General features: G+C 36.9%; 1 protein-coding gene across 2 annotated transcripts in view; it reads left to right on the forward strand.

Annotated features, from left to right (window-relative positions):
• The window catches only part of gpc5c (glypican 5c), a 180258-nt gene that overhangs the window by 146200 nt on the left and 13462 nt on the right, over positions 1-20596 (forward strand). The gene's annotated exons all lie outside the window — the stretch shown is intronic.

The following is a 20596-nucleotide window of genomic DNA, read 5'->3' on the forward strand; positions in this document are numbered from 1 at the left end:
ATGGAAACAGTGCTTTATTTGCAAATGTTTTATGTGATATTCCAAATTTGCGCACAAGATAAATTCACAACTTTGGCTATTGAAATCTCATTGCTGTCCTGAGAAACAGTTGATATATTAAAGAGATTGTATTCGTAATTTTTCTTTCCAAGATGAGACCCAATCCAGTAGTAGCAGTTGTTTGGAGCAGCTTTGCACTGTTGCATATACACTATGATCAACCACAGATGCTGTTTATCAACACGACTGCATTTTAACTGCAGTCACATCCTCTTCACATTCACATTTCCTTCCCCGCTTTATGACACCACGTCCTGTTCCATCACGTTCATGCCATTCAAGTTCCGTGAATCCCGCTTCTCGCAGGGGTCAATATTTCACGAGATGGCCATCAGACGCCTCTCTGTTGACCCCTGAGCCTGTGCCCTTTGGTGCTGTCGTCATGACGATGAGGCATTTAAATTGATGGAGGCACAGTTCGACAAGGCCATGGCTCTAGCCCCACGGGCACAGTGTGATTAAATACTTTAACCTCTGACCCCAGTGTTGTTAATTCATTTGCAGATGTGTTCCACATTGTAGGTGTCAGAACAGGAGCTGAACATTTGGATCATTAAGTCACATCTCACTGTTTGATATGAGCAGAGTCCAGAGGTCACACCCTGAGCTGTATTTTATCATTGGATTTGGCTGACGCTGCACACAGACACCATGTTATTTTTTGTCCTGTAATGTTCAGTACTTTGAAGAAGCAGATATTCATGGCAGTATCACATGCCCCATATCATAACAAGCCCAAACAGCTGTTCTGCAACATTTATCAGCAATGCCATGTTTATACAGTGATACCATCTTCCTGCTTCTTGTAAGTAGAGTTTCAAGTCAGCATGAACTCAGAATTGACCCTGTTGATTTTTTTTTTTTTTCAGCACACATTCCAGATCTTATTGTGAACGATTAATTCGTTATTCCAAAGAAAAAATGTTTGTCTTTGTAATCATTCTTGCTATGGCTCTGAAAATGCTTTTCTTTTCAGCTGTATTTATGTTGGCCATGACCACAATTAAATATTAATATTAAAATTATATTATTATTAAGTCAACACACATATTTTGTTTTATATATATATATATATATATATATATATATATATATATATATATATATATATATATATATATATATATTAATACCATTTATATTAATATTTATGTCTATATATATATATATATATATATATATATATATATATATATATATATATATTATAGACAAATGAGCAATATCACACTGATATACTGATATATATGCTGATATACAGCCATACACACAGCTATAGGTGATGATACACGTGGCAATATTGCTGGGCAATGTTGCCGTCAACGGGCAACCTGATGAGACACAGGGCAACTAATTAGGGCAACGGACAGTTGGCAGCAACTAATCAGAGAGGAGCAAATTTATTGCCAACCCAATAAATACCTTATTATAGGCACTTTATTTCAACTTTTCAAATATTTTCTTCATTTTTATTAAAAATAAATGCCTTTCCGATCTGATTTGTGATAGAAAAAGGGAGAAGAGCGAGTTCAGTAAAAGGCGGATTTGAACCCGCGTCGATCGCATCAAAAGCTACATTCATGTGTCATACGCCCTACAGCCTACGCTACTATAGACGTTATAGTAACTCCGTCATTTTAGTATTTATCTGAAAACATTCAGTGGCGTAATTACAGCTTACATGCATTACTTTGGACAGTTGTTGGTATTTTAAGCAATATATGAGGTAAATTCCCTGTTTTGGGTTGACGCATGACAACTTACTAGCGTAAAAAGTTCACACTCTTTTTTTCTGCTCCACTGCCGCTGAGGGGCCGCCATCTTGTTTGAATTTTTCTGAAATCTCCGAACCGGACCGGTCAAGTGATCGGCTGCTAACATTCTGATTGGAGGATCTCAAAAAATTGCCCACAACCGATCTAACGTATCCAGATATACATTTGTTGCTCATTCTCAATGGGAAAGTGCCCAAGCAACGTTGCTCGGCTTCATTGCCCGTCAACATTGCTCAAAAAGTTGCCCCGTGTATCATCACCTTATGAGTGTGAGTTACACAAGTGTGTAAATAAATAAGAAACAACAATGTAGTGTCGGTAAAACCCCTCTTTTTTGAGGAAATTTTGAGCCTCTGTTACTAATTCTAAAATATCACTTTAGAACTAGCAACGAAGGAACGTTGAGTCGCTTCATCGAAACTCATTGTAAAGGTGATGATACACGGGGCAACTTTTTGAGCAATGTTGCTTGGCCACTTTGCTTAAAATACCAACAACTGTCCAATGTAATGTGTGTAAGCTGTAATTAAGCTATCGAATGTTTTCAGTTAAATATTAAAAGGACGAGACCTGTTTAACATCTGTAATAGCATAGGCTGTAGGGCGTATGGCATATGAATGTAGCTTTTGACGCGTGGGTTTCTACGTGGGTTTGAATCTGCCTTTTGCCGAACTCGCTCTTCTCACTTTTCCTATCACAAATCAGATCGGAAAAGCTTTTTTTTTTTAAATTAAAATGAAGAAAATATTTGAAAAGTTGAAATAAAGTGCCTAACAAGTGTTTACAGTAAAGTATTTATTGGGTTGGCGATAGATTTGCTCCTCTCTGATTAGTTGCTGCCAACTGTCCGTTGGCCTAATTAATTGCCCTGTGTCTCATCAGGTTGCCTGTTGACGGCAACATTGCTCAAAAAGTTGCCACGTGTATCATCACCTTAATATGTAGAGTAGTATGAGAGAGATCGACTAGTGCATTACCTAGAGGTTGAGTGCATTACCTGCATCAAGCTGATATTCTTCAGGTCAACCACAAAATCAGTTTGAATGTCCGCTGAGGAAAGCGATATCTTTGTCTTTGTCCTTTTAACATTTAAGACATTCCCATGACAGCGCTAGTCAATGCATTTGTCAGTTGCATCTTGTGAGATGTTGTTTAAAGTAAAAACTATGTCCTTGTTTCCTTGTTTCAGTCCATTTCATTATAAAAGTCTTTGCGACTGACTCACTCACTCATAAAGACATCTCATGGCATATTAATGTAACTTTCACTGAAGTCGAAATCACTATCGGACTCTCTCAATACAAATATATATATATATATATATATATATATATATATATATATATATATATATATATATGTATTGAGAGAGATTCAAACGGTGAAATGTTTTTGTTTGTTTGTTTGTTTGTTTTGGGAACATCCTGTTTCATTTGGAAACATTTGCATTACATAAGCAAAATGGGTTGCTGTTCATCCTGTTCATCCTGCTTTTATTGTCTAATCACAGAACATGGTCCTCGATTAACATCTTTTGTTGGTCCTGCAAACATTCCTATCAAACAATCATAAGCTAAAACATAAGTTAAGCCTTCTAAAATTGTTGTGTGTGTCAGTATGTAATCACAACCATAACTAACCCCTTGAAATCAGAGTGGAATGATTGATTTTGATTAACCCCAAACCTGAACCTGATAGGAATGTTGTTGTAAATCACATTAAGCGTGTGGATACAGTGATGCTAACATGTCAGGCAGTACAGAGTGTTCTGATTGTGGGGTGTTGTGGTTCACTCGCAACAAAACCACAGCAGATACACCATCCGTCGGGTTGAGAGACAGAAGAACACATTGCACTTTATTTACCTTCCTAATCCTCGCGTTTAGTATTCTGTTAGTGGCGAGGCGTCTCTTGTTTAATGGAGTTTTGTTTGTGTTGCGCAGGAACGGATGCCACATTTCAGACCCGTCACTGATTTATAACTTCAGTGGAATTTGTGGACAAGCTCCAGCCAAAGCTTAACATCCGCCACCGCTGACACACCACCAGTTTAGCAATTATTGGATAACCGCTGAGCATGACGTGATGAGAAACGTTCCATGACCAGAGATGGCATGTATTTAAGATAGCTTCATCATGGCTCTGCTATTGTTCTTTCATCTAAAAAAAAGAGAAAGAAAACCTTTTAATTACACAACCAGCATTCAGAATTAGCTATTGTGGACTGCTTTCTGCCAACTTTTAATTCTCGTGCAGGACTCTACCAGCTGAATTTCCAAGAAGCAGTACGGCAAACGTTTTCAGCCAGCAATGACTGTGTAAGTGTCTTGTTCTCTTCACTATTCCCAGTCATTCTGTCTGTCTGGTTGCTTTTCAACTGTTTTATTACTTTGTTAGGCCAAAAGAAGGCCAGTGGCCATTTCGAACAGCTCATTATTGCTGATCACTCTTCATGTTGTCTTTGTTTATGGGCTTGACTATTTGGCTACCATGGCAGAAGATGGATTGTGGGATGTTTTCAGCTAAGAGTTCCTGCTTTCTCTCTCTCTCTCGTTCTGGTACTCTACTCTCCTCCAAAATACCAATTTCCTTCCCTCGGAAACCGAAGCTGGGAAAGCAGAACTCCATCTAAATGGCTGTGGGCTTGGATGGGGCACATGGGGATTCCGGAATCTTTGGGGTCTCTTAGCAACCAGCGTTAATGTGGCAACAGCGGTTCTGAGAGGGCCTTAGTGACTGGATGTGGATGTAGGGACTGAGTTTTGATGCTTTGGACAAACTGAAATGAGATGGCATAGGAAGTGGACTGGACAAGGAATATGTCTAGGCATAATAGTAATTTACATTTATTCATTCAACAGATTCTTTTATCCAGTGTGACTTACAAATGAGGATAATCACAAGCAATTATTCTTGTAAAGAAACAGCCATTCCTACCCACCTTATTTTAATGTAGAGTAACTTGTAACGTGAATGTACAATAGACAATAATAAACCAAATTTAGAAACATTGGCACATTATTGAATTATCTGTTAAATTTGAACTGAATAGCGTTAAGGATTAAGAATTGCAAATCAAATTTGAATGTAAGGAAGAAGAATGAACTCTGACTCTGATTTTAACTCTAGGAAAGCAAGTTTATCAAGTTCAAAAGTTTTGAATTTTTTTTTTTTGTTGTTGATGATTTAAATGCCTTACAAATAGATAAATTTCTCTCTGTCATTCCAATCCAACTTCCTTAGGGGCGTGGCCAATTAAATTCAAATTCACACCTATAAACTTAATAGGAGTCCATTTTTTTCAGTTCTGCTTGGATAGAGAAACTCTTTTGATGTCTTTCTAATTTGATTACATTTCTTGATTGATAATGATTTTTGACTTCCACACATCAGTGTTTTTACTGTTTTTTAATTAAATACTTACTGATATAACTTTTACTTATTATTAAAACCCTATTTAAATAAACTTCACATATGTTTATAGAAGTGGCTGTTTATAATAAACCCACATAAGTGAGCAGAGGCATCTAGACAAGTCACTGATATTAAACTGAAATACACTATTTGGCTCTATTTATTAATTGTATAATTTTATTTTTTCGTAGGACACCATCCATGTTGGTATGAAATGAAAGCATACGGAAGATTAGTGTGTAAACGGTACCTCATGTAGGTCAAAAAGCATGAGGAGAAGCATTAGGATAATACGATATCAGCAATCACAGACATTCACATTCGGATAGGATTAGATTTCTCAAGAGGACCGAAAACAGTAGGTAATTTGTTCTGGAATTTTTACTGAGGTTGTGTGAGAAAAACACAGACATAGTAGATTCGGATGGGATTAAAGTACACCTGTGAGAAACTAATTTCTCTAACGTCCCCCTGGAAAACTAGTCCCATCCGAACAGGGCTTTAAACTGTTTGGATAAAATAAACAAATGAAAAAATTACCAAAGCCAACAAAATTTAAAATGAATACTGCTAATTCAAAATATGAATAAATACTATAATACAATAATAGTATATTATACAAAATGGGAGAGAGAGAAAGGGGGGATGGGATTGGGAAAAGACCTTGAGCCAGGACTCAAACTCGAGTCGCCGAAATGCAACGGCGCCACTTGTCGGCGTTCTGCCCACAAGGCTATCGGCGGCGACAACATCACAGGTTTCTAACCAAACTCCTTGACAAGAAACTTTTTTACAAAATGGCTTCTTAATGAACTGCATACTTTCTCAAAACAGATGGTGAGATGCTCTTTCCCTCTATAGTGTGTAGTGTGTGATGTGACAGGTGGCTTTGTTTCTGGCTGAACTACATCAATGTCAGACTTCATCCATCACAGAAAGCAGCAGGTGTATGAACGTGTTTTGTATGTTCTGTAACCTCTGTGTGTGAGTCTTACTTCTAACCTGGGTCACCTTCACCTGCCACCTTCACACATTGCCATTGTATCTCTCTGTTTCTCGCTGTCTGCGATTATCGATTCCTCCCTCACCAGCGGCATTCAGCTCAGAGCTGCCATCGGCTGCCTGCTGCGTGCCTGTGATTGACACCAGCTAACTGATAGGCCAACCCACTCCACATGCGTCTCTCCCTTCCCACTGCTGCGTGATCCATCCCACTCATTCTAATTGCGGTAAAGGCCACGTTTCTATGACAACCTTATTTACGTGATTGTGCTGTTGATGGGCTCAGAGCTCCATCAAAAGACATGAAGAAAAGCATGCGCTGATGTCTCCAAAGATTTCTGAAGACTGCTATCAGCCTGTCATTCAACGGGAATGTTCGGTGGGAATTTAGCCTGTTGGTTCAAAGTGCCGTTCAGATTCAGACTACATGCATATATTTTCTTTACAGTTTTGTCCTGCTTGAAAATTTATATAGAACTAGCTTCTGATGGTAGTTAGATGGTTGAAGTTGGTCCAAGTGGACCTAAATAGTTGATTAGTTAGACCTGGTGGCTTCATTTTGTGTGTGGGCACTGCTTCATCTCTCTTGTGCATTTGGTTGTCCATCATGATTTAACTGCAGTGAAGATATTTGATCAAAATATAGTTTTGTATACATGCTGTCACTGAATAGTAAAGGTGTAAAATATGATGATAACATATTTCCAAATAATATTAATAATAGTTGTTATTATATTATTATTATGGTCACACTTTAGTTTTAAGGTCCAATTCTCACTATTAACTAACTATTAACTATGACTTTTGCCTCAATAAACTTCAATAATTACTGCTTATTAATAGTTAATAAAGTAGTCGTTAAGTTTAGGTATTGGGTAGGATTATGGGATGTAGAATATGGTCATGCAGACCATGCATATTTTTAAGTACTAATAAACAGCTAATATCCTAGTAATATGTATGCTAATAAGCAACTAGTTGAAAGTGAAAATTGGACCCTAAACTAAAGCGTTACCATTATTATTATTTTATAATTTTGTATATTTGTATAATATATGTATATTTTTATATACAGTGCCAAGACATCCATTCATCTTCAGAACACAAATGAAGTTATTTTTAATGAAATCTGAGAGATTTCTGTCTCTCCATAGACAGCTACGCAACTGACACTTTGACACTTCAAAAAGTTAATAAAATGATCGTAAAACAAATCTACATGAATTGAGCAATTTTGTCCAAATTTTCTGAAGAGACTTGATCACTTTATATGATTGAATTTAGGTTTTTATTCACATATAAACATAAGAACATAACATATAAACAGAGAACATAAACAGAAGCTGATTGATGCACGAAGCTCATACGTGATGCGTAACACACCAGAATGAACCTCATTGGTTCTCGCACACCAAGCAAACATGCTCAACTGATGTGTGAGTTAATGAATGTTTATATGCAAATAAAAGCCTAAATTCAATCTGTTCATCATATAAAGCAATCAAATCTATTCAGAAATTTTGGACAAAATCACTCAATTCATATGGATTTGTTTTACAATTTCAATGAACTTTTTGAAGCATCAAAAACATCTTCATTTGTGTTCTGAAGATGAACAAAAGTCTTAAAGGTGCCCTAGATTCAAAATTTGAATTTACCTTGGCATAGTTGAATAACAAGAGTTCAGTACATGGAAAAGACATACATTGAGTTTCAAACTACATTGCTTTCTCTTTCTTATGTAAATCTCATTTGTTTAAAAGACTTCCGGAAAACACGCAGATCTCAACATAACACCGACTGTTACAGTCAGGGTGTACGCCCCAATATTTGCATATGCCAGCCCATGTTCCCAACATTATGAAAGGCATTAGACAAGGGCAGCCAGTAACGTCTGGATCTGCACAGGTGAATCAACAGACTAGGTAAGCAAGAACAACAGCGAAAATGGCAGATGGAGCAATAATAACTGACATGATCCATGATAGCATGATATTTTTAGTGATATTTGTAAATTGTCTATCTAAATGTTTCGTTAGCATGTTGCTAATGTACTGTTAAATGAGGTTAAAGTTACCATCGTTTCTTACTGAATTCACGGAGACAAGAGCCGTCGCTATTTTCATTTTTAAACACTTGCAGTGTAGCATTAGCCGTTAGCCACGGAGCATAGCCTCAAACCCATAGAGAATCAAATATAAACATCAAAATAAATACTTTACTCACATAATTCAAAGCATGCATACAGCATGCATGACGAACATATTGTAAAGATCCATTTGAGGGTTATATTAGCTGTGTGAACTTTGTAAATGTGCTGTAATATAATCGAGAGCTTGTGTGGCAGGGAGCACGTGAATTAAAGGGGCGGCGCGCTGAAAAAATCAGTGCATAGTTAATGATGCCCCAAAATAGGCAGTTAAAAAAATTTATTAAAAAAAATCTAGGGGGTATTTTGAGCTGAAACTTCACAGACACATTCAGGGGACACCTTAGACTTATATTACATCTTGTGAAAAAGCATTCTTGGGCACCTTTAAGGGTTTGGAATGACATGAGGGTGAGTAAATGATGATAGAGTTTTCATTTTTGGGTGAACTAACCCTTTAACCCAATCATTTTTTGAAAAGCAACATGGTATCAGATCAGCCTAAAAGGCCACTGGATGTGGCCCATTTGAGACTTCTATTTAATCATCATTTCTATGTCTGGGAAAGTGCTTAGTCATGTTCCCAAGTGAACAATTTAACGGGTCTTTAATTAGCCCAGACTGTGAATGAGATCCCACAGCGAGCTTAATGACCAATGAGCCCCTTAATGACCAGCGAGCCCTCTCAATTATACGCACACACACCTGTCTTTTTCTTGTCTGCAATCACACTACATAGCAATGTGGTAATATGACAAAAAAACTTACAAAAACATACCAAAGTACCTGTTTGATTTGCACCCCATTGACTGGGGAACTTTGTGTTAGCAGCCATATGTTATGCTAAAGCCAACAGCTTGATAGCTTTTTTGCAGAACATAGTCGATAATGCTAATTTGATTAGGCACTTGACAAAACACTTTATTGATAAATTCCTCTGTTGGCACTAAGTGAACCTGGACCACAAAACCAGTCATAAGGGTCATTTTTTTGAAATTGAGATTTAAACATCATCTGAAATAAGCTTTCCATTGATGTATGGTTTGTTAGGATAGGACAATATTTGGCCGACATACAGGTATTTGAAAATCTGAGGTGCAAAAAAATCTAAATATTGAGAAAATTGCCTTTAAAATTGTCCAAATGAAGTCCTTAACAATGCATATCCACTCATAATTTATATATATATATAATATAAAAATTATGAGTGGAAATTTACTAAATATCTTCATGGAACATGATCTTTACTTAATATCCAAATATGATTTTTGGCATAAAAGAAAAATCGATAATTTTGACCCATACAATGTATTCTTGGCTATTGCTACAAATATACCCGTGTGACTTAAGGCTGATTTTTACTTCTGCATCGAGTGTACGCCGTAGCTACGGCATAGGCTGTTTGTACCACGCGTAGCCTACGACGTAGCCTGACGTGCACCTCTTCAAAAATGAAACAACGCGTCAATTCTACGCAGACCGCAAGCAATGTGATTGGTCTGCTAGAACCCCTCCCACGGGTCAAAAAAAACTGGCGTGGAGCAATAGGAGAAGAGCGAGCATTTTCAACTTCCATAGAAATGAAAAACACTCTGTTTCAGGGGACACATGCAGTCAAACTGCAACAAAAGTCGTTACCTATTTGCCGCTTCTCTGCCGTTTCTATTTGTAAGCTTCTCTGACAACGTACATGACAAGCTGCTTCTTCTTCAGCTTTTGCCTTGATACTCAGCGTGACCGCATACACTGCCTACTAGTGGTCTGCATGCACGTTGACGCGGACAACGACGCAGAAGTATAAATCAGCCTTTATGACTGGTTTTGTGGTCCAGAGTCACATATAAGAAACTAAAAAAAATCACTGTAGAGACCACTGTAACTCCTTAACACATTTACAAAACAAACTATGTACAAATGCAGTCCTGTAAACTACGTACAGTACAGCCAAGTTACTGTACTGTGGGTGGACTGTCTCTAACATAAGATGGTGCTGTTCTAGGGAGATATTATGCATGTATTGTAAAGTGGTCCCGGTTGTGTGGGACATAAAGTCTCTTTTTGCTAACCGAAAACATGCAAACTCAGGCTAACTAAAGAATCTGACGCCATGGTTTGGCATATCTCTTGTGCAACACACTGACATGCTGACGTGGGCATGCAGTTGGACTGGTTCTTTTTGCAGAATAGTCAGAAACATTAGTGTTATTATGTGATGTTGTGTAGTCATGCTCTGTGAGCCTGCTTCCTCTTGTTGAGTCAGAAAACTGACAGAAGTGCTGACCACTGTCATTTGTGTGAAGAAAAAAAAAAAAGCTGAAATGTTCCACAAAATATTTCTGCATTGACGCATCATGAGTTTTTAAGCTCTGTGTCTCTTAATCATGCCTCTGAATTATGCATGGCCTTGGTATGGGATTGATCTGTCATGATTGTGCATATATTAGCTTGTGCCTATGAAACATGGTGCCAGGTTTTCTGTTATTGATGTATTGATGTCTACGTTCACACCGTGAGCCGTGATGCTCAATTCCGATTTTTGCTCTGATCTACTGTTTTTCTTTGTATAGATGTTCACATTGTTGTTTTAAATGTGGCAAATATCAGATTTCCAGCGTGAACAGGTCATGGTTCTGAGCTGACCTGCATGAGCAAAAGAACAATACATATGGGTTGCCAGTTTTTTACCACAAAATTCACTCAACTGCTTTTCAAAACTAGTCCAAAACTATCCCAATCCCATTCCGTTGGGTATCCTGGTAAAAATCGCATTCTGAGGGTTAAATATGGTGTTAGTGCAGTCGCTTCAACCCACGGAGTTGCAAAACATCCCCATGGCAACATAACCCAATTCTGCGGGAAAATCGCGGACTTGGCAACACACGCACACGCATCATCATAGACTCGCATGAGCGCAGAATCGTGACACCTGTTGATCTCGAGTGACGTAAAAATCGCATGAATTCGGATATGGCTGTTCACACTGCGGTCGCATTACAAAACATCTGATCTGTATCGGATTTAGTACCACATATGGAAGTGGCACAAATCGGAATTGAAAAGATCAGATTACATGTGGTTTGTACTGTTCACACTGTCATGGTGAAAACGGATAAAACAAGAAATAGATTTGAGCCACATTTACCTGCAGTGTGAACGTAGCCTTATTCTCACCAAGGCTGCATTTATTTGATCAAAAATATATTAAAGTAGTAATATTCTAAAAAATTATTATAATTTAAAATTTCATTCTTTAATGAATAGAAAGATCAAAAGAACAGCTATTATTTGAAATACAAATCTTTTACAAATCTTAGCACTAATTATGAATCAATTCAATGCATCCTTGATGTATACAAGTACTCATTTCCCAAAAACAAAACAAAACAGTGTGTGTGTACACTGGTGGACAATGTTAGTAGACAAATTAACTAATCTAATGAGATTATGAACAGTATGTTTTCTAAAAGTCCACTGAGCCAGAAGTGCCGACAGTTAAAGAATCACCTTCAAATGACTTTAGAAGACTTGACTAGTTTAATGCTACTTTTGTGGTGCTTTATTATCCTTTTTGGATTTTGACAGTCACATGAGGGTTAGTAAATGAGTAAATTTACATTTTTGGCCAAATTATTTCTTTAAGGCCATGTCAGGGCCACCCTGGCCCAAGGACCTGTTGAGTCTCTGCTGTGGATCACAGATGAAAGCGGGCCGGGAAATTGCTAAGACTGGTTGCAATATCCGTCCTTACTTGGGTCCACATCTGTCAAACAGGCCAGGCCAGGGGTCTTCCCCTTAAAATCACGAGATACCCAAACCCACTGTACAAGTTAACAGTGTCTCTGTAGTCTAGCTCAATCCCCTCAGCCATTACCACACCAGATAATGATACAGCCAACAACTTCTCGTTCTCATTCTTTGCTTGTTGTCTTCACATGGAGTTTAAAAGGTACGTGCGTGCAGGGGCGAGAGACCCAGGCGTAATCCGTGGGATTGGGACCTAAGCTCAGAAAGACGGACGAGAGCTGCCCATATCCTGGACACAGCCCTGAATGTTCCCGGAATGTTCCCCTTCAGGCAGCCGCCACAGCTGGGAAGCACCTTCTCAGAACTTGTGGATTATAGCAGAAAAACAACGGCTGGGTTTGAGAAAAACTCTCTCCCACCGTACAAACACGCACGGACTGCCCGAAATCCCACAAGCCTCTATGTACTTCTTTGTTTTTCCCCCTTAAAAAAAAAAAAAAAAACAGGAGAGTGGGCTCATTATAGACAAAGAGTGTTGTTTTGATGTTTGAAATATCTACATCCCATTAGGGATGTAGATATTTGCTGTAATGTTCTTTGAGTTTATCCAGGAACACACTCTCGAATGAAAACATTTGCCCACAAAGAGAAATGTTTATATGGGGTGTGAGTGATGGATCTGCTCTGGGTTTGTGACACCATGTTTTGTGGATTTGAACAAACCCCTAACCATAAGTATTAAACATTGGGGCGTAACGCAATCCACACGGAAATGGTACCTCAAATAATGCGGCTTGTTGGGAAGAGGTACTATCCCAAGTCTTTTTCTCACTTATCGCTGGAGGTTTTTAGGGGTGTTTATGACGTGCTACTTTGTTTAATATATCTTAAATGCAGAGATGACCTCAGGTCAACAATTCCTGGATTTTAGAGCATCTTCCTTGACACAGAGCACCACTTTCTTTCACACTCGTACAGCTTTCAAAGAGATAAACACACGGCTTGTTAGTTTTACTTTACCCATGCTTAGTGAATGTTTGGACTCATCTTTGGTCATATCCTGTGCTTTATTCATCTGTTTCCTGCGTTTTTGCTTTGGTAATGAACTCTCAAACATCACAAAACCTTCTGCAGTCAGGCTATTGCCTTATGTTATGGTCTAAATGTGTTATGGGCTCTATTTGCATCTGGAGATTTAAATTACAGTTCATATCTTTGAAGGCTGCTTCTCTAAACGAGTTTTTTTTAAATGAGTCAGAAATCTTGTCTTTAGTACCACTTACACACCAAACTTTCCACCTTTATTCCTAATTATATATTCCTTTCTTTTTACAAAGAGATTTGTTTATTTATCATTCGCCATATAACATTTAGCTAACTCCTAAAAACATAAAAATGTTGTTTTCTAGTATTTTCAAATTTATGGAGTGATGAAAAGAGATCCAGAATCCTCTCAGTAAAAACCTTTAAAACTAACATGTCAACAAAATGAATCAAGAAAAGTGATTTTTTTTTTTTCTCCAGTGTTTAGATTTCTGTTAAATTAGTACAAATCTAATTAGATAATGACTCATTTGGATATTTTACATAACATTTCAGAAAACTGGTAATATAATGTGTTAATGTATTGTTGTCTTAAGAATTGTGATTAATCAACATGGGGAGGTATGTATCACCTATAGTTTAAAATCTGGATATATATATATATATATATATATATATATATATATATTTAATTGTGTGTTTTCCTGTATTTACACTTAGATTACCTTCGCCATCAACTAATAGTCACTGAAAAGTTCATCTTTAAAAACACTATACACTGTAAAAATGTATGGTTGGTTTAACTTAAAAAAGTAAGTTGCCTGGTTGCCTTATACTTTTGAGTTAATTGAAATTAAAAATTTGAGTTAATACACTAAAGGAGATTGGTTTAATAAATAGACACTCAAAATATTATGTTATCCCAACCACATTAATTATCTAAGCTGATTTGACAAAAGAAAAATAGGTTATGATAACAAATCATGAAAATATTTTTTTTACAGCGTAATAATTAAATTATACTAACTTGCAATCTCTAGCAAATCTCAAAATGAATATAAATTTTTCATATACTGTGCATTATAATGTATAAAACTTGTAGCATTTAAAACAATGGGTTTTAGTTTTTAGTATATTTTATTTTAAATTGATTTAGTCAAATAGTATAGAATTGTATGGCCATTTTGTATATATTATACAAATAGTATAGAATTTAAATGGCCATCAACCAGTATTTTTATATGGATGCATCCTTAATAATAATGACAGCCATGATTACTCAAACATGAAAAGGGTCTACTACTGTTGATTGTATTTTTTTCTGTCTCCCTATTTACTTTTTTGCAGCAGCAGCACTTGAGCATTGCAACCAATCACAGACATTTCGTCCATTACGCATAAATCTATGCTCATCAGTAACACACAGTCCTAAACACTGAGTTTTAAGCAGTCTGATCTACAGATGCTTTAATAACCCAACTGAAAAGAGGCAGTCAGAGAACCAAAGTGAAAAGTTAATTTGGAATTATTTTGGATCCGCTGTACAGTATGTTGTCATGATCATTTTGTAAGGCAGATGGTGTTGCCTAATTACACCACTGCAAGCAACATAACAAAACTAGAACTCACCCATTATAATCAAAACAGTGTAGACCGAGTGTAAATAAGAGATCTTTTTTGCAGTATATACAGTTTCAATGATTATAGTGTTTGTAGAGCTGATGTGGACAGGCAGTGCAAGAACTGGGCTGCAGGGCTCAAACATTCACACGAAACACTGTAAATCTGCTGTGACAGCTTTGTTGATTGTAATGAAATGGGAGTGTCATGTTGCTCACTTTTGGTGTATAATTTATTAAATACTTGTATATTATTTATTAAATAATTTAGTTTTTCTTGTTACTAAGTGGGTCAGTGAGAAGTTGACCACTGTCTTTTTCAATGACTGCTGCACAAATGCTGTGTTTGTATGTGTGTGGGTGTTGTTTTTGTGACCTCTGCTAGTGGTTTAGTCCTCCTACATGTAGCTCTGACCCAGTCTGACCGCGTCCCTGAGGACTGTGGCAACTGTCTGCATTTACAGAAGTCACTGTGAACACAACGTTTCTCTCTCGCTCTGTCACACAAACACACCAGTGAACATTCTCAGAAATCTATGAGCTTATGCAGCTGCACATATCTAGTGTTTGAGCTCTGTGAGCAGTCATAATTTATTCATATTCTCAATTACTCTGACAAAAATCACTAATTATTTTTGTCTATTAAAGTTGTATTTTTGTTGATGATAATCTGTGAAGTGACAAATGTATGGAAGCTTGTTTCCGGCATTAAATAAAAAATAAAAAACGTTATTGCGACATGAAATAAAGTCAGAATTGCGAGATATAAACTCGCAATTATGAGAAATAAAGTCAGAATTTTGAGATATAAACTCGCAATTATGAGAAATAAAGTCAGAATTGCGAGATATAAACTCGCAATTGCAAGAAATAAAGTGATATAAACTCTCAATTGCGAGAAATAAAGTTAGGATTGCGAGATAATTGTGAGAAATAAAGTCAGAATTGCGAGATATAAACTCGCAATTTCAAGAAATAAAGTCAGAATTGCAAGATATAAACTCGCAATTGCGAGAAATAAAGTCAGAATTGTGAGATATAAACTCGCAATTGCGAGAATTAAAGTCAGGATTGTGAGATATAAACTCGCAATTTCAAGAAATAAAAGTCAGAATTGAAAGATATAAACTCGCAATTGCGAGAAATAAAGTCAGAATTGTGAGATATAAACTCGCAATTGCGAGAATTAAAGTCAGGATTGCGAGATATAAACTCGCAATTTCAAGAAATAAAAGTCAGAATTGCAAGACATAAACTCGCAATTGCGAGAAATAAAGTCAGAATTGTGAGATATAAACTCGCAATTGCGAGAATTAAAGTCAGGATTGCGAGATATAAACTCGCAATTTCAAGAAATAAAAGTCAGAATTGAAAGATATAAACTCGCAATTGTGAGAAAAAAGTCCAAATTGCGAGATATAAACTTTTATATAAATATAAATTCTGACACTTTTTCTTTATAACTCACAATTGCAACTTTATATCATGCAATTCTAAAAAAAGTCAGAATTGTGATATAAAAGTTCACAATTATCTTTTAATTTTTTTTTATTCCGTGGCTGAAAAAAGCTTCCGTACAAATGTCTAACTGTAATAGACCAAATTCCCAAACGTTTTGAAAATGTCATGTTTATTTGTAGTGATTTTTAGATTTTTTAAAAGAAACTTTTGTTCATACTTTTATTCAGCAAAGACATTAAATTGATCAAAAGTGTTAGTTTATAATATTATAGAGATTTCTGTTTCATATAAAATGCTGTCCTTTTGAACTATTTATCAAAAATTCCTGAAAAAAAGTATCAGTGTCCACAAAAATATTAACAACTGAAAAACTTTTTATAATTTTGATAAGAGGAATGGTTTGAATGGTAGCACATGTAGCTGAAATTTGCTCAAATGTATTCAATGATAATACTTTCAGCCTGTTATAATGGCTGCTTCTAAGGAAGAAGTCACTGGATTTACAAAGCTAGCAAGTTTATTGTCATTGAAAGTTGAAACTTCAGACGTTTTGTTTGAGACACATTATTAAGTAAATGAGATCTGAACATCTGTACGGTATATCTGTATATTTCTCTTTAGGTTATGTTTATGCAGAATTACCCATCCTTAAACACCAAGACATGTTTGTTCGTTTTACATGTCGGTCAAATGACCTCTCACTTTATAAGGGAGTGGTTTTTAGCCAGGATAAGCTGCAGTGTGGACCAGACTTTGTTCTGATTCTTTATTCTGTACAGAGCTGTATGCAAAGTGGATCCACTGTGCAGCATTAATTGAACAATTTCATACTTTGATAATTAAATTGAAATGTTTTTTGTTTTACCTCTGGGTCACTTCTTTTATAGCTTTTATTCCTCTGTCTCTCTCCCCTCCACTCTCTGTCTCCCTCTCATTGGCCTTTATTATGTTTCTGCTGAATGCTCTTTATCAGAGCGAGGGGCTGCTCTATAAAGGTGGATTGCCAGGCAACAGAAGGTCAACCTCCTGTTTAAATGGTCACAATGCCTGCAGTTTGAGAACAGAATAAACAAATCCGTGTGAAATATGCTCATTATAGCTCGTAAGGACAGTCAGTGATGGAGAACACCTTCACACCTCCTCATAGGGGCTTTTGTTATTGTCCTTGATGAATTCATTTAATTTAGACACACTCACAGAATTTAAAAGCAGAAATGTGGACCTTTTTTTGTTAAAGCACTTACTGGCTGAATTCTTTACTTCTTTACTAGTTGTACAGTTGTCTAAGTTGCCGTTTTGCAGTGGGGCTACATTTGTACGTGAAGTGTGTGTGTGTATGTAAACAGTCCTTAGTATACCAATAACCAGGTTTTCTTTTTCAGTTTGTCATGATATTATTAAAAAGATTGCTAAAAGTGCCCCTATTATGCTATTTTAAAGGTTTCTAATTTTCTTTTTAAAAATGTCTCCTACAATCGGTTTACATGCAGTCTTTTGTGATTGGTCAACCGCTTACAGCACATGTTGGAAACCAACTAAGCTCATTAACATACCTGAATTTCAGCTCCAGAGGCTTCTTCAGCACTTGATACACAGTGATACGAACAATAACGATGGCATCGGTTTTACCGTATCAATTCGAGCCTGATTCTTCATCATTTGAAAGTGTATACAAAGAGGATTTGCTTTTCACAGTCTTCTTGATGTGTCGACAACACTAACCAAACTCGTCCAGGCCTCAGCTACAACTACAGTGTTTGAGGGCGGGTCAAAGTAGACAATGTTTGCAGGCAGCCAATAAAGACCATGGGGGGCATTATGCAAATTTGTTACAAACCTACATAGGTTAGAGCAGGAAGTAAGTCTGGAATCACTGACAACTAGTTTCAGGAAATTCAGAATCGGTTCTTTCTTTTGGGAGACAATAACTTAATGTATTGTGCACTTTGTTTTTTGAAACTTTTCAGACCTTTTATAGCCTGGGTGCCAGCCCGAACCCCGCCCACAACATTTTTTGGACGGGAAGTTCGGTCTGGACTCGATCCATTGTGGAGTAATTATGCTCGGCTCCCAGAAGGCCGAGCCAATCAAATTGCCAGGGCGGGCTTTAATCGATGATGGACAGGCTATCTGCGGTTACGTAACCACCCACGTCATCAAAGAGCGCTTGGGTTGAATTGGTTTTCACCAACGATGACTGCAGCTGGAGAAGTAAGATGTTTAGATTCCGCTATCACGTCTGTAATAAAAGAAATCGACAGCACATTAATTTTAAAAGACGAACAAAGAACCGCAATCAAGGCATTTGTCGATGGGAAAGATGTGTTTGCCGTCCTTCCAACGGGATTTGGTACAAGTTCAACATACGTCACTTACTGCGTTGCTCTGATTGGTTGTAGGTCTATCCAATTGAGTGCAGAGTTTTTTTTTTTACTGGTTCGGTTAAGACACGCCCCATAATTCAAGTGCAATGGAGCAGTATCAGACTCACATTCTGCCTAGAATATGAGTATGACGAAGTCAGGCTAGACCTTTTACATTTCCAAACAGCTATTTTACACACTGCATAAAACGTTATACCCGAAAAAGGGGGGAAATAGGGGCACTTTAAATGTTTGGTAAGTAATTTTGTCATATGACTCTAATGATAACATTTGTAATGTTTTATGGTAATACTTTCAAAAGAAATAGATATTCTTGTATAGTCTAATAGATCATAGAAAGAAAAAAAAAGAACATTTTCATATCTCTTCTGAATAAATAATAATAGTTATAAGGATAGTTCATGATATAATTGTTTGGGTGTTTTTGAAACAGCTAGAATCTTGTCTCTAGATTGTATGCACTCCTTAGGCTACTGTCCAAAGTGTCGTGTGATAATTGGGGTCCTCCAGGGGTGGCTGTTTTATCGATCGCCTGAATGCTTGACCAGCATCAGTATAGCCCCTGTAGTGAGTGGAGAATTACTGTACCTAATCAGAAATTAGGCTATTTAGCAAAAAAGAAACTCAGAATTCATCCAAAATTAATGTGAAATGTTACAATTGTGCTAAAATTGGAACTAGAGTTGCATTTCCTGAAGGAAATAGCAGCCCTTGCAAGGCAGAAAAATGGAACTTGATTCCTTTCTCTTTCAAAAATTTTCCTGATCGGTGCGAATGCCTTTCTTTTCTGTTGGATCTCTGGTGGATAATCTTGGTCAAAGAAAATACTTTTTCTTTGCTTCTTCCTCCATGCAGAGTGGAGAACCAACTCCTTCATCTTTTATTCCAGGAAAAATACCACCACCGACCTGGAGCATGCATCCGTGGGTGGCTTTGGTCCGAGTGCCTTGACACCGCTGAATTTTGAGTAGAGATGCACTGATTGCAATTTTCTTGGCCGATTCCGATTTCCGTTTTTTTGTTAGTGAGATCGGCCGATACCGATTTTTGCCGATTCCGATTTTCTTTCTAAGAACTATAATTGACAACATATACAAACAAAAATCTACTTTTCTTCAATGCAAAGTTTTATTTTCATTAAAAAAAAAACAAGTAAAAGTCAGTAATAAAATATAAACAGCTCAAATAAATGCAATAGAATAAAGAGAGCTATGAAACTAAGTTTTTTGGGTTAATTGGGTTTCTATTCAGGTAAGAAATACTACAGAAAAGAAAATTAAGAAATTAAGAATCTCGGAAGGCCGTTAGTTCCGTTTTAATATCCACATGGTGGGCTTTAATGTTAGCGTGTATCGCCGCAATGCTAACAGACATGCTATCAGCAAAGCCTTCAGCTTCTGCCATCTCTTCTGTTGCTTTTTTAATCTTTTAGGTTTTGATTGTGATTTAATCCTAGTCTTTTTTGCTTTCTCCCCCTCCATGTTGTTTAATTCCAGTTTTGATTATGATACAAAGTATAAAACAGGGGATTAACACCAGACACTTACACTAAGCTTACCAGAAGCCCTCGCTTTTGTGCATTATTGTCTGCTTCTTTAACTTTGGGCAATTTTGATGCAAAAAATGTGTCATTTGATTTAACAACATAGCTTACAGGCTTTATACTGAATGTCACATGAACAAACAGGAAAACTGGTTACATTGCATGTGCTTGTCAGAGAAAGTGTTAAGCAATAAGTGGCAGCGATATCTATGGACTTTTAAGGTAATCAGCTAGCCTCAACATGTCCTTCAACCAATACGCCCATATAGGTCGTTTGTTACTTCCCTGAAATACGACCCATAGCAGTGTTTACTAAAGTTGCACCCCTGTCGACAACAGGACACTTTCATTTTAATGCATTGTACCCTTTATCTGCGTCATATTTCAGATTTTGCGTAGC

The sequence above is a fragment of the Megalobrama amblycephala genome, linkage group LG17, assembly GCF_018812025.1.
Source record: "Megalobrama amblycephala isolate DHTTF-2021 linkage group LG17, ASM1881202v1, whole genome shotgun sequence".
NCBI lineage: Eukaryota > Metazoa > Chordata > Actinopteri > Cypriniformes > Xenocyprididae > Megalobrama > Megalobrama amblycephala.